The sequence below is a fragment of the Paramormyrops kingsleyae genome, chromosome 9 (assembly GCF_048594095.1).
Source record: "Paramormyrops kingsleyae isolate MSU_618 chromosome 9, PKINGS_0.4, whole genome shotgun sequence".
Lineage (NCBI taxonomy): Eukaryota > Metazoa > Chordata > Actinopteri > Osteoglossiformes > Mormyridae > Paramormyrops > Paramormyrops kingsleyae.
In genome coordinates, this window is record NC_132805.1 from 21,434,169 (window position 1) to 21,449,358 (window position 15,190).

General features: G+C 43.4%; 1 long non-coding RNA gene across 1 annotated transcript; it reads left to right on the forward strand.

The window, feature by feature from the left end:
• The first annotated feature begins 10,318 nt into the window (after positions 1 to 10,318).
• LOC140592507 (uncharacterized) lies at positions 10,319 to 11,895 on the forward strand. The gene is made up of 3 exons (XR_011992813.1): positions 10,319 to 10,500; positions 10,705 to 10,987; positions 11,088 to 11,895. It is a non-coding gene; the product is annotated as an uncharacterized lncRNA (long non-coding RNA).
• Positions 11,896 to 15,190: the final 3,295 nt, after the last annotated feature.

Below are 15,190 nucleotides of genomic sequence, written 5' to 3' on the forward strand. Positions count from 1 at the left end.
TTTGGATCATTTTTGTAATTTGGATTGTTGACTGGAGAAACTAATCAATAGCAGCATCAATAAAATAATCTACATACCAGAGACTGGAAAATTTATTTAATTTAATCAGCCTATCCCTAAGGGAGAGCCCAGACACCCTGCGGAGAAACCTCATTTCAGCCGCCTGTATTCGCGATCTCATTCTTTCGGTCATTACCCATAGCTCATGACCATAGGTGAGGGTAGGGACGAAGATGGACCAATAGATCGAGAGCTTTGCTTTTTGGCTCAGTTCTTTCTTAGCCACGATGGACCGGTTAAGCGACCTGCAAAACTGTAGACGCCACTCCGATTCGTCTATCCAGCTCCCGATCTCGCCTACCCTCACTCGTGAACAAGACCCCGAGGTACTTAAACTCCTCCACTTGAGGCAGTACATCTTCCCCGACCCGAAGAGGGCAAACCACCCATTTCCGGCTGAGAACCATGGTCTCGGACTTGGAGGTGCTAATCCTCATCCCTGCCGCTTCGCACTCGGCTGCGAACCGCCCCAGTGCATGCTGGAGATCCCCAGCAGATGAAGCCAACAGGACGACATCGTCTGCAAAAAGCAGCGAGGCAATCCTGAGGCCACCAAACTGGACACCCTCAACACCCTGGCTACGCCTAGAAATCCTGTCCATAAAAATTTATGGACAGGACCGATGACAAAGGGCAGCCCTGGCGGAGCCCAACCCGCACTGGGAACCCGTACTGCGTCCGACTTATTACCGGCAATGCGTACCAAGCTTCTGTTCTGTTCGTACAGGGAGCGAATCGCCCACAACATACTCCCGAAGCACCCCCCACAGAGCACCTCGGGGAATCCGGTCGTAAGCCTTTTCCAAATCCACAAAATTCATTTAGACTGGATAGGCAAACTCCCAGGCCCCCTCCAGTACCCTTGCAAGGGTATAAAGCTGGTCCAGTGTTCCACGGCCAGGACGAAAACCGCATTGTTCCTCCTGAATCCGAGATTCGACTATCGATCTCACCCTCCTCTCCAGTACCCCGGAATAGACTTTCACAGGGAGGCTGAGAAGTGTGATCCCCCTGAAGTTGGAACACAAACTCCGGTCCCCTTTCTTAAATAAGGGGACCACCACCCCGGTCTGCCAATCCAGCGGCACCGTCCCTGACCTCCACGCACTGTTGAGAAGGCGTGTAAGCCACGACAGCCCCACAACATCCAGAGCCTTCATGTACTCCGGGCGGATCTCGTCCACCCCCGGGGCCCATCCACCAAGGAGCTCTTTAACCACCCTGGCCACCTCAGCCCCAGTGATGTGCAAGCCCCCCCCAGCACCCTCGGGCTCTGTGCCCTCTGATGTCTCAAAGGCAGTGTGCATAGATGTATCTGAGGCAGGGTTGAGGAGGTCCTCAAAGTATTCCTTCCACCTCCGGGTGATGTCCCCAGGTGAGGTCAACAGCACCCCCCCCCCCCCACTATAAATAGTAGGAACCAGTCACTTTCCATGGCCTCACCGAACTCCTCCCACGCCTGGGTTTTTGCTTCTGCGACCGCCCGAGCTGCGTTCCGCCTGGCCCGCCGGTACCCGTCAGCTGCCTCCGGAGACCCCCGGGCTAATAATTCCCGGTAAGCCTCCTTCTTCAGCTTCACGGCCCCCCTCACCTCTGGTGTCCACCATCGGGTACGGGGGTTACCGCCACGACTGGCACCGAACCACCCTGCAGCCACAACTCCGTATGGCCGCTTCCACAATGGAGGTCCAGAACAGTGTCCATTCAGACTCAATGTCCCCAACCTCCCCCAGCATGCAGTTGGAATTCTGCCGGAGGCACGAGTTAAAGCTCCAGCGAACAGGAGCCTCTGCCAGACGTTCCCAGCAGACCCTCACTATGCGCTTGGGCCTACCGGGTCTGACCGGCTTCCTCCCCTGCCACCTGAGCCAACTCATCACCAGGTGGTGATCAGTTGACAGCTCTGCCCCTCTCTTTACCCGAGTGTCCAAGACGGAAGGCCGCAGATCAGATGATACGATTATGAAATCGATCATCGACCTGTAGCCCCGGGCATGTTCGTACCATGTCCACTTATGGACAACCTTATGCTCAAACATGGTGTTCCCTATGGACAAACCATGCATTGCACAGAAGTCCAATAACAGAACACCACTCGGATTCAGATCAGGGAGGCCGTTCCTCCCAATCACCCCCTTCCAGGTCACACTGTCGTTGCCCACGTGAGCGTTGAAGTCCCCCAGCAAAACGATGGAATCCTCCCGCGGCACGCCAAATAGCATACCGCTAAGGGAATCCAAGAAGGCCGGTACTCTGAACTGACATTCGGCGCATAAGCGCAGATGACAGTCAGAGACCTATCCCCGACCCGAAGGCGCAGGGAAACAGCCCTCTCGTTCACCGGGGTAAACTCCGTTGTTAATGCACCGAGCTGTGGGGCCACCAATAGCCCCACCCCAGCCCGGCGTCGCTCACCCGCCGCAACTCCAGAGTAAAAGAGCGTCCAGCCCCTCTCCAGGAGATTGGTTCCAGAACCCAAGCTATGTGTTGAGGTGAGCCCGACTATATCTAGTCGATACCTCTCAACCTCACGCACAAGCTCAGGCTCCTTCCCCACCAGAGAGGTGACATTCCATGTCCCGAGAGCCAGTTTTGTCAGCCGGGGATCAGACCGCCAGGGCCTCCCTTGGCCGCCACCCGATCCACAAAGCACCAAACCCCTGACATTCCCCCTGCGGGTGGTGGGCCCACCTGGGGACATGTTAAGTGCATATATATTCTCTTTTTTCTTGAGTCTGTTTGCTCATGCAAAATGAAATGTGATTAATATAGATAAAAAATTAATGAACAGCAACCCTGTGATTAATCTGATTTAAAAATTTTATCGTTTGACAGCACTAGTCTGGATGTAACACATCACTGCAAACATTGAAATTAGGAATTTTACTGTTTTTCGTATTGCATATATTTCATTATTTTGTGTGTGTATTTCTTTTCAACAGCACTGCTGCAGCAGGGTTCCCCCTGGAGTTTGATTTCAATTCTTCACTTTTCTTTGTATTTTTGCTTCTACTAATCAAATTCTTCACTTTTTTTCAGCATCCGTTTTTTTTAGTCACTCTCTCGCCGCTTCTTAATAAATTAATCATTAAACTCACTGAATATACATCTCTTCTGACAATCACACTGTGATTGGCTAACTAACGGCATGGGCGAGTCACGAGTCTACTTGATAAGGTTGGGAGAATCGTGAATACTGTGTAAAAATTTGTGTGCTGGCGTGCTGAAAACATGATGTACAGTACGCATTTCGGAAATAATGTTCTAATTACTATATATATAAGGTAAGCTAATACTTTCCCGGTCTTTCATAGTACCTTTGTCTTGGTACTTTAAGTTACATTAAGCCTTTTCCTTATAATGGGCGTCAATGGAGGGGAAAACGCTTAACGTAAAATAAAGTCCATATTCCTTGTATTTCGGTTTTGATTTTTTGTCAGGTGAAAGTCTTTATGACCAGATGTGTGTGTGCGAAATTTGGTGATTATTGGTCACAATTTTGGTACATTAAACCACATTAAGCGTTTTAGAACACCGATCGATAACATTTGCTACTTTTAGAATGGCCCATGCTCATTTGACATGGATGATCGACGATCATGTGTCCGGGGCGCCGGGCCAGTTTTGATTAGGCCCTACGGGTGCTACGGTTGAAAATTGGGAAAAAATTAAATTCGTCATTTGAAAATTGAATTCACCAGAGTGACGATTTGATGCCGTTTTTCTTCGTCACCATGGGTTCCGTTTTCGTCAATGACGAGAGTGACGAGCGGCAGCAGGAACCCTGCTGCAGTTTGCTTTTTCAGTCAGTGATTGTACTCTCACAGGGCTAGACATAAGCCGCGGCACCGCGGCCAATGGCCGTCGTGCCTTTCAAAATTGGCCGCACGCCTCCTCAAAATTTAAGTACCTTACGGCCAAGATTGGCCTGCCTTTAATGTTTGTCTGGTCGTATGCCCCCTTTTTACCGAAAGTAACGTTCATTACACAAAAGACTTGCACACGACACGGTCCACTTTACCTCGTCAACATCTGTACTGAACCCGAACCCAACCTTCGATACGAGAAACGAGGTCGACCTGCACATCTCATAATTCCCAACTACTGAATGAACCGCAATGAATTCTGGACTAATATGATCATGTGTTCGTCGCATGATTGGCTGGTACGGTATGTATCGTCCAGCCTACTATGGAGCCACAGCAATGACAATGGTGCATCATCGGGGGTTACGTTTTTGATTGGAAAAGCCATCCGACGGTTTCCGAATAACAGATAGGTGTCCTCTTCGGTAATCATCGTGTAGTTGTCGTCTGCTGCTTATGCTGTCACCATGCCTCGCAGAGATTGAGAACGTAAAAGAAAGCAAGCTGAACTCGCGGCTACTGCCGCAAAATGTTGCAAATTATCTACTTTGTTCAGGTAAGTGTCAGATGGTGTTGTAAAAAAACATTTGCCGAGGCAGAGCAGATTTGACTCAGAGAAGTACAAAGCTCTGCTGGGAGGATATAGGACTGGTAGCGTGCAGTGTGCAAAAAACGAACATCAAGTCAATTGTCATGTACACTAAAAGAATACGGGTGTTCTGAGCAAACAAATACAAAAATATTGACGGCTCCTTTATTGTTGGATTTTGTTTTTTGAAATAAAGCTATATCTATCTATCTATCTATATATATATATATATATATATATATATTCTGTCTCAAATCGAAGGTCGTATTGCGTAGGTTGTCTAAACTTGGTAATTACAGTAATTGGTAATTAGTGACTCAGTATTGGCCCAATGCCTTTTTGGAAAGTTTCTGTTTTTTTGAAAATAAAAAAAAATGCATCCTTTATGGAAATAAAATTCCTCCACAAGGCCCGAGGTGTCCTATGAAATTTAAATAAATGAAAAAAACATTTTTACTCCAGATTTTGGCCTTGTGCCCAAGCTTAATGGCCTTGTGCCCTAGAAAAAATATGAATAGCCAAGGCCAAAGTGGCTGTGCTCTCCTAAATCCTTATGTCTAGCCCTGCTCTCACCATCCCCTAAGTCAGGGGTCACCAACTACGGTCCTGGAGGGCTACTATCCAGTAAGTTTTCTATCCTACCTGGCTTCTGATGAGCCACACCTGCTCCTGGTATTTACTTGAGAATTAGTGTGGCTAGTTGGATTGCAAAACCACTGTACCAATTATGTTTCTAAAGGTAAGGGGCATGCAGTGATTACAGTGCGTTGCCGCACCCACCACACCACAAACCACCTCAAGGATGAAGTACAGCCTGAGTACAGCCATGTGGCGGGTGATACCTCAGCACCACACTAGTCTGAATGAACCAGTGTGAGGTTTTTTTTTTCCGGTGGCTGGATTGCCAATCCTGCCACCAACCCCCAAGTTATTCCCTGTAAGTTGGAGGATCTCCTTATAGGGCTGGATGTAGATTAACATCATACCAAGGACGAAGCAATTGCAGGTTAAATGCAATGCGTTTTTATTTGATTAGTGTAATTCAATGTGCTTTTTTGTTTGTTTGTTTTTTTGCATCAATGACTTTTGTCATTAATTTCCTTCCATAGTCGAGCTCAAGCCTCCCCACTCTTATGATCCCGCATGCACAAAAGAGAATAAAATAAAAGAATAAAATGATCATGTAACGATATTGCTTCAGTACTGTTTTAATCCTGATGTAAATGTATTTCATGTATCCGGAATTAATAAGGCAATAGATAATGCAGTAGATGTCTCCAAATCGTTATACCATGAAGAATGTAATAATTAAATTAATAGCTAGAATGCTTCAGATTTTAAAAGTGATCAATAAATATCTAGGCACGACTCATGACAGGTTATCGTAGACAACTGCAGATATCAATAAAAATGGTATTTGCGTTTTTGTTATATGAATTATGCATAAACACAAACTTTAAACAAGAAAAAAATTTAAATCGACATGTTAAACATTTAGATTTATAATAGATTGACAGTCATGAAATCGTGCACAAATATATACGTAGGACGTTTTTTTCCAAACACGTAAAATAGATAAACTACACTTTGAAAACTCGCGAAACAGATAAGGAACATGTTTCTTTGTTTTCTGTGCATGCATTAACCTAACTGGAAGGGGCCTGATTCTGCCTACAAGTCCTGAAACCGGACGTGGGATTTGGGGAACCGTAATTATGACATGACACAAAATGGAGGCGATAAGAAAGCTGCTTTTTGTTTTGCTTTATTTTTCGTTCCTCCAATGCCAAAATGCATTTGCAGTGTTGATTGAACTTTTCCTAATCCCTTGCTCAAACACAGGTAGCTGACCTGCTACAAATATTGAGACAAAAACCTATCAATTATTTTTCATGCTACACCAATGTTTTGCAATAACACACTACATAAAATTTCCTATTTTTTCCTTACAAGTTGGAGCTATCCATGGCCTCCGCCATAATCACGCCCCCAACTCGGGACTTGGGGCTTAAATAAAATCCAGAGTTTCCCACTGATAAATACAATTCTGTAATGGTGTTTATGTGCTCTCATCTTGTATTTACGACTTTTCCGACATAACTTGAAGGCAGGGTTAGAGCGACAGGCCAGGCCTGGAGATGGGCGGCTGCAGCCATCTCGTACTATTGGTCCAAACCTTTATATTGAGGTAATCGCCCCTTTAAGAGACTGACCTTTAACATCATAACTTTTATATTGACTGTGTCCGAATTAAGGGGCTGCACCCTTCTAGGGTTGCATTTGCCGGCCCCTGGAGGATGGGCTCCCCCTTTGGGTCTGGTTCCTCCCAAGGTTTCTTCCTCTTAGGGAGTTTTTCCTTGCCACCGTTGCCTTTGGCTTAATTACTCAATGGGGGGTCCTTACGAGGCAGAAATGTAAAGCGCATTGAGACAATGTAATGTTGTGATAATGCGCTATATAAATAAAATTGAATTGAATTGAATTGAATGTGTTGAAGAATTTATGCCTCTGCTGCCTACAAGACAATTACCTCCACCACCGGCAACTACCCTCCAACCTGCCTGCCCTTGGCTCAACACGATGCCTCGCCATCCTTCCCTGCGGCTGTGCTTCTATTAATCCTGCCATCGTGCATCAAGCACCACGTGCCTGCACCGGTCGGCCGCTGCATTGAAACATATATTTCAACCCCTGTATTAGCTTAGTCATTTCATCTTGTTTGTTTGACTCATCTGCCGGCCCCTGGAGGATGGGCTCCCCCTTTGGGTCTGGTTCCTCCCAAGGTTTCTTCCTCTTAGGGAGTTTTTCCTTGCCACCGTTGCCTTTGGCTTACTCAATGGGGGGTCCTTACGAGGCAGAAATGTAAAGCGCATTGAGACAATGTAATGTTGTGATAATGCGCTATATAAATAAAATTGAATTGAATTGAATTGAAAGGCTGTCCCATTTTAATGGGATTTTCAAATGTGGTCTAGAAATGTGTCCTCCTTTTGCTGAGTCATGAAGGATCCATCTGATGGATCCTTTGCAGCCCAATATATCCCAAGATTCATTGTGCACAGTTAAAGTGGGTGTGTCCCAGCTAAGTGACAGGAACAGCACTTTATGACTCAAGGGTATGGTTGGGAATAGCTGGCGATGACCTGACTGTCCCATTTCACAACGCTTTCTAGTCGACTTTCAAAGATGTAGCCTACTCGTACAAAAGCTATGCCTTCGTAGACCATGTCCCTCACAGAATGCAGCCCCTGAATTTGGACATTTTCTTCCCCCCAATGGAGTGAACAGAACTTCTGTGTGCTCAGTAAGTATTTATATTTCTTTTCATATCAAAGTAACACTCTACACCAATGAGATTATGTCAACATTCAAAACAGTCAAAACATTACAACCATGATCACTTATATTTCTTTACTTAGGGCAGCATGGCGGTGCAGTGGTTAGCACTATTGCCTCACACTTCTGGGACCAGCATTTGAGTCTCTGCCATAATAACATGTTTGTGGAGTTTGCATGTTCTCCTCATGTCGTCTTGGAGTTTCCTCCAGGTACTCCAGTTTCCCCTCACAGTCCAAATAAAGTTAATTGGAGGCACCACATTGCCTGTAGGTTGGCATGTGTGAGTGTGTCCTGGAATGGGTTGGCGCCACATACCAGGGTGTTCCCTGCTTGCGCCAGTAGCCTCATGGGATAGGCTCCGGACCCCTCACGTCCCTGAATAGGACAAGCGGTTACAGAAGATGGATAGATTTCTGTACTGATGTTAGCATTAACCATATTTTATGTGATTACAGGGTAACTTGTACAGGGTTACTCAAGAAGTTACATTGTAACAAGGGTACTCTAATACACTGTGACCAAAAGTCAGATGTACTCACACATGCACTTATCCACACACCTACGATTGCCACATACTGGCCTAGCTGTACATTGATGAAACTCATTTTAAAAACTTATAAAAGGTATGAATCCTTTTATCTTGCACAATGCAAAGCACATTATCCAAATCAAGTGTATGGACAGTAATGAGATAAATAAATTTGATTGCCTTGGTCCAAGAGAAGACATGTTGATACAGTGCAAGTCAAATTATATGCCTAATTGCTGAACCACAGTCACTCAAAGGGCACTCACTGTAGCTGGAAAAGTCTGTTTGGGATTATGTGCAAAAATGTCTATTGGAATAAGATGAAATGTTTGAACAGTATGAGTATGCTATGTATAATTATTTGAGAAGAGCTATACTTTCTACAGTTTGAGATATGGACATGAAACTAATCGTCACACAATCATTCTGGTTTCACATTGTGTTGTTCTGCAAAGCTTGTAAACTCTGACTCACATTATGAATTGCACAATTAATACCAAATTTCAAAAACTTTTTTTTTGGATCAGAAGTTCTGAAGATTACTTAGATGATAACTAGCATCTCAAATCAATTTTGAGTTTTATTTTTCTAAATGAAGAAAAAATTGTATATTCAGGTGTTTGACCATATATCTATGCCATGAAATTGTTAATGTTTCAAAGGTTGTGTTTAATTTGAAATAAAGAAGACCCTGAATATTGATCAAATCTGTTTTCCTAAATGATTAGTGTTCTAATAAAATACCATCAACAACTACAGCTTCCTGTTCTTTCATAAATGTGGAGTCCTACTGAACTGAGTTTCCCCTGTTATAGACTATATTTCCAAAAGTATTGGGACACCTGCCTTTTATGCACTGATGTTGGTTGAGAAGGCCTGGCTCGCAGTCTCTGCTCTAATTCATCCCAAAGGTGTTCTATTGGGCTGAGGTCAGGACTCTGTGCAGGCCAGTCAAGTTCCTCCACACCAGACTCGCTCATTCATGTCATTATGGACCTTGCTTTGTATACTGGTGCACAGTCATGTTGGAACAGAAAAGGGCCTTCCCCAAACTGTTCCCACAATGTTGGGAGCATGAAATTGTCCAAAATGGCTTTGAATGCTGCAGCATTAAAAGTTCCTTTCACTGGAACTAAGGGGCCAAGCCCAACCCCTGAAAAACACCACCACACCATAATCTCTCCTCCACCAAACTTTACACTTGGCACAATGCAGTCAGATAAGTATTGTTCTCCTGGCACCAAACCCAGACTTGCCAGACAGAGAATTGTGATTCATCACTCCAGAGAACATGTCTCCATTGCTCTAGATCAGGGGTGTCAAACATACGGCCCGCGGGCCGAATACGGCCCACTATGGTGTCCAATACGGCCCGCGGGATGATTTGAACAATAGTATTAAATATCAAATCTTTTTTATTATCATTATTATTAGTAGTAGTAGTATTACAGTTTTTTCCAATTGCTAACACACTAAAATCTAATGTAAAGCTCAACTGCAGAAACTGACACTCAGAGAGCAAAATCTCTCCTCACATTTGCTATATTCAAAACACAAATCACACCTTTGAACACAATAAGCAATTAACTTGACTTCTTTTGCATTAGAGTACACACACTTTCCTACAGAAAACACAGGAATCTCACACCAAGACACTTTTAGCCATTTCCAAACACACCCAATCAGAAAGCCACACCCATGTGCCCATTAGGCTAAAACAAATGTCACCTGGTCAAACACCTGACTGCTTATTAGTTAACTCAGCAATCAGAATGTGAGAACTATAAAACTCCACAGATTTACCAACATTAAAGAACAATGGAAGCCGGAGGGAGAGGAAGAGACGTTAGAGGTAGAGGACACGTAAGAGGTGGAGGTGGAGGTGGAGGTGGAGGTGGAGGTAGGGGTAGGGGTAGGGGTAGGGGTAGGGGTGCACAGAGAGGTGAAAGAGGACAAAGACAAAGAAGACAAGCACTCTCCAATGAAATTCGGGCAACATTAGTCGACCATGTTATAAATCATGGATTGACAATGAGAGAGGCTGGACAGAGAGTCCAACCCAACCTGAGTCGATTTACTGTTGCTTCTGTCATCCGTACATTTCGACTTGAGAACAGGTATGTTCTGTAACACCTACTCTGTATATATACAGCAATTCAAAGTATCTACAGTATGTATATTGTATATAGAGTAGGCTAATACTGCATTCTATATTTACAGTATATGTGTATGTGTTGTTTACTTGTACAATACTACTGCATAATCTTCATTATAAGCAAGAGAGGCTGCATACCAATATATACATTGTTGTCTTCTCTAAGGACTGAGAGACAAGTAGGACGTGGTGGAAGAGGTCGGATGTTCACAGAGGCACAGGAGCTAGAGATCATAAACATGGTTTTGGCAAATAATGCCATAAGACTTAGGGAAATTCAAAGCCACATTGTGAGAGACGACACTGTTTTTGGCAACATTAGGCAAGTTGCCTTGTCTACCCTCGCTCGTGTTCTCCAGCGACACCAGGTACGAATGAAACAGATATACCGGGTGCCTTTTGAGAGGAACTCCGAAAGAGTCAAAGAACTGAGGCACAATTACGTGCAGGTAACTATTAGACTACAGGACACTACATATAATGCTGCATTTCTCCAGTACTAAACATAAACCTAAACCATTGCTTATGTAATCTTTTTTTTGTTTTCAGACAGTGCTGGAAATGGATTCAAATGTGATCCCACATGAGTTCATTTTTATTGATGAGGCTGGCTTCAACCTTACCAGAACCAGAAGAAGGGGAAGAAACATAATAGGTCACAGAGCTATTGTGAATGTTCCTGGCGTACGTGGGGGAAACATCACAATGTGTGCTGCCATCACAGGACATGGAGTTCTACACCACCATGCCATTCTTGGTCCATACAACACAGGGTTGATCCTGACATTTCTGGACAGATTGAGAGACATCGTAGAACAGGCAAACCACACAGATGATGAAGGGCAACAGCACAGATATGTTGTAGTGTGGGACAATGTGGCTTTTCATCGTGCAGCCATGGTGCAAAATTGGTTTGCCAACAACCCACATTTTATAGTGCTTTACCTTCCCCCTTATTCTCCATTTCTGAACCCAATAGAAGAGTTCTTTTCAGCATGGCGTTGGAAGGTCTATGATCATCAACCCCATGTGCGTGAGGGGCTTCTACAAGCAATGGAGGAGGCATGTGAGGAAGTTGACGTAGGAGCCATCCAGGGATGGATAAGACACTCCCGACGCTTCTTTCCTCGCTGTCTAGCAAGGGAAGATGTCGCATGTGAAGTGGATGAGGTGCTGTGGCCAGATCCACTGAGAAGACATGACGCTGCATAAATCTTGTTTCGTTTTTCATTTGTTTTTTCACTTGCACGTTTCTCATTCTGTTTTCAAAGGTTTAGAATTTGTTGAATTGTACAGTAATATGGATTTTGTTGGTTTTTCTGTTGCAAATTGTAGCTAAATAAATGATTTGTTGGAACCTAATTTATTTCTGCACATATGTCTCTGTGTCCAATTCTCAGCACTTGCAGTTCTGACAGTCCCTAAAGAGATAAAAGTGTTTTGGATTTTACATAGTGGTGTTTGGTTGGTTGGAGGAAAAATTTAGGCATGGGAAAGAAATGTTTACTATTTGGGGCAAAAGTTTGGTTTTCATAAGTGTTTATATAGTTTTGACTGAAGAGCTTCATTTTGCAGAATATGTGAGGTGTTTTGCTCTTTGGGTGAGGTGTTTTGTGAATTGTGCTAAATGATTTGCAAAAATGAGCCTTGTTGTCAAAATTGTGCTTTAGCAATTGGAAAAAACTGTAAAATAAAGTCTATGTCCGGGTATTTGCTGCAGTATTGTGTTTGGTTTTATTAATTTGTTTATTTTATCATTGATCATTTAACTGCTCTTCTACTGCGCTTCTGCCGGAACCTCTAGCCACGCTGTTAGTGTGGCAACGGATGGCGCTCCATCCATGGTCGGGAAAAAGGCAGGCGTTGTGACAAAATTAAAAGAGAAAATTCAAAAAGAGAACCCAACCCAAAAATTCTGGAATTTTCATTGTATTTTACACCAGGAAGCGTTGTGTAGCAAAACCCTAAAGATGGACAATATTATGAGTGTGGTAATAAAAACTGTTAATTTCATCAGAGCAAAGGGGCTCAACCATCAGCAATTTGAGGCCTTTTTATCTAACAAAAATATTCCCCACAGTCTACCCTACCACACCGAAGTTCGCTGGTTGAGCAGGGGAGCCGTGCTCAAACGTTTCTTTGAACTGCGCTCAGAAATCAGTCAGTTCATAAAAGATAAGGGAAAACCGGTGACTGAGCTGGATGACCCCGAGTGGGTTCGTGACCTTACTTTTATGGTGGACGTAACTGAGCACTTAAATGTGCTCAATGCTAAGATGCAAGGCTGCAACAAAATCGTAACTGAATATTACGATTGCATTCGCGCATTTGAGATGAAACTAGATCTGTGGGCGACACAGCTTTCCCAAGGTAACCCAGCTCATTTTCCCTTTTTAAAATCTGTGTACACCACTCACGGCAAAGACAACATGGACAAATACAAAGAAAAAATTGTTGGTCTGCAGAAGGAGTTTCAGAATCGGTTCCAGATCTTTAATGAACTTGAGAAGGAATTTGCTGTTTTCCGTTCACCGTTTACTGCGAGCGCAACGGATGTACCGGAGGAACTCCAAATGGAACTAATCGAACTGCAGTGCAACACAGCTTTGAAGGACAAATTCGCACTGTGGATTTATTTTACCAAAACCTCGGACCGACGTTCCCCAAAATGACAGGTTTTGCATCCAAAATCCTCAGCATGTTCGGGACGACATATCTCTGCGAGCAGGCATTTTCTGTAATGAACATTAACAAGTCCAACCTGCGCTCTCGACTCACACACAGACATCTAAATGACATTATGAGAGTGGCAACGGCTCAAAAACTGGTTGCTGACGTTGATGCACTGGTCGAAGAAAAGAGAAGTCAGGTGTCAGGAAGCAGGAGTTAAAAGCATTATGCGTACCTGTGTATACTTGCGTATGTCACCTCATCTAGATTTTTATTTGTTAAAGGAAAGTTCTCATTTGTAGTGTATAGTTAATGTTCATATCTAAAGTGAATGATATTTTTTTTCATTTGCATTAACAATAAAGAATTTATTTTTGTATATGATTTTTTCTAAACTATTGAGTTGTTAAAGGCAGTTTTTTTAAATTGTGAAGTGTTTTTCTAGTTTGTAAATTAAATTGTAGCCATTAGCTTCATATTTAATGTAACTGTCTGTACACAGAGTCTGCAGCATTTTTTATTTCTTATTTTATCATTACTAAAAAGTATCTGACAGGTAATATTCATGTTCAAAGGAAAGGATTTTGCTTTTTCCCCAAAAAGGAATAAGAGTGTTAATGAACAGTTTCTGAGGACTTGTTAAATGCAGTTTTACAGAATATAGTGTATTTGTTGTAATTTGATGCACTATGATTAAAAAAAAAATAATAATAAATTCGGCCCGCACATGGTCACATTTCTTCTCATCCGGCCCTCACCCTAAAATGAGTTTGACACCCCTGCTCTAGATTATGCATTTGCATTGTACTTGGTGATGTAAGGCTTGGATGCAGCTGCTCGGCTGTATGAAGCTCTCTATGCACTGTTCTTGAGCTAATCTGAAGGATTCCACACGAAGTTTGGAGGTCTGTAGCTACTGATTCTGCAGACAGGTGGTGACTTCTGCACACTGTGCACCTCAGCACGCGTTGCCCCCACACACATTGATTTTACGTGGCCCACCACCTTGTGGCTGAGTTGCTGTTATTCCCAATTGCTTCTACTTTGTTATAATACCACTAACAGTTGACCATGGAATATTTAGTAGTGAGGAAATTTCTATAATGAACTCATTTGCACAGGTGGCATCCTATCACGGTATCACACTTGAATTCACTGAGCTCCTGAGAGCAACCAATTCTTTTGCAAATGTTTGTAGAAGCAGTCTGCAAGCCTAGGTGCTTGACTTTATACACCTATGGCTAGGGAAGTGTTACGTGCTGGGCTTCAAGCACACCACAAGAGCAATCATCACACACCACGGGGTACACAAGGGCTGACATAAAATAATTGACTTATTAATTGCATGTCGTGATGCACGTTAAATATTTCAATCTGACTCGTACACCTGTAACAATACATCAGCCATCTCTCCGGAGGTAGGTATAGACAAAACAACAAACAAAACCCAAAAGCTAACTCCACCTGCCATAAGGCTAACTTAAACCTGCACAGAAAATAAAGAATAAAAGTAAAGACAATACTCCTCCTAATTTCCTCTCTAAACAAAGAAAGCACAATAACATTCAATCAACAAAAAGGACTCCTACCCCCTTCCGGCATTGAAGTCTCATCAGTTATAATGATGTACTGTTTGATCTAATACAATACTATAAACCATACACCAAGAATGCACATTGAGGAACAACCACCCCCACACGTTCCCCGCAAAGAACACACAGTCCCCGCCAATCAGCATCTTCTCTTCAGGTCAATTTGCTTCACCTTTATAGCCACTCATCCTTCATCTATGGAACACGCCACCTACAGAAAGGGAGGAACACCGCCACTAAACACAAAGCAATCAGATACACAGAACAGTACAACAAGAACACCAATAGGACTAAATGAAGACAAAGCCATAACAGGAAGTGATTGGAACACCTGAATTCAATGATTTGGAGGGGTGTCCCAATGCTTTTGGCAATATATTGTATATTCTT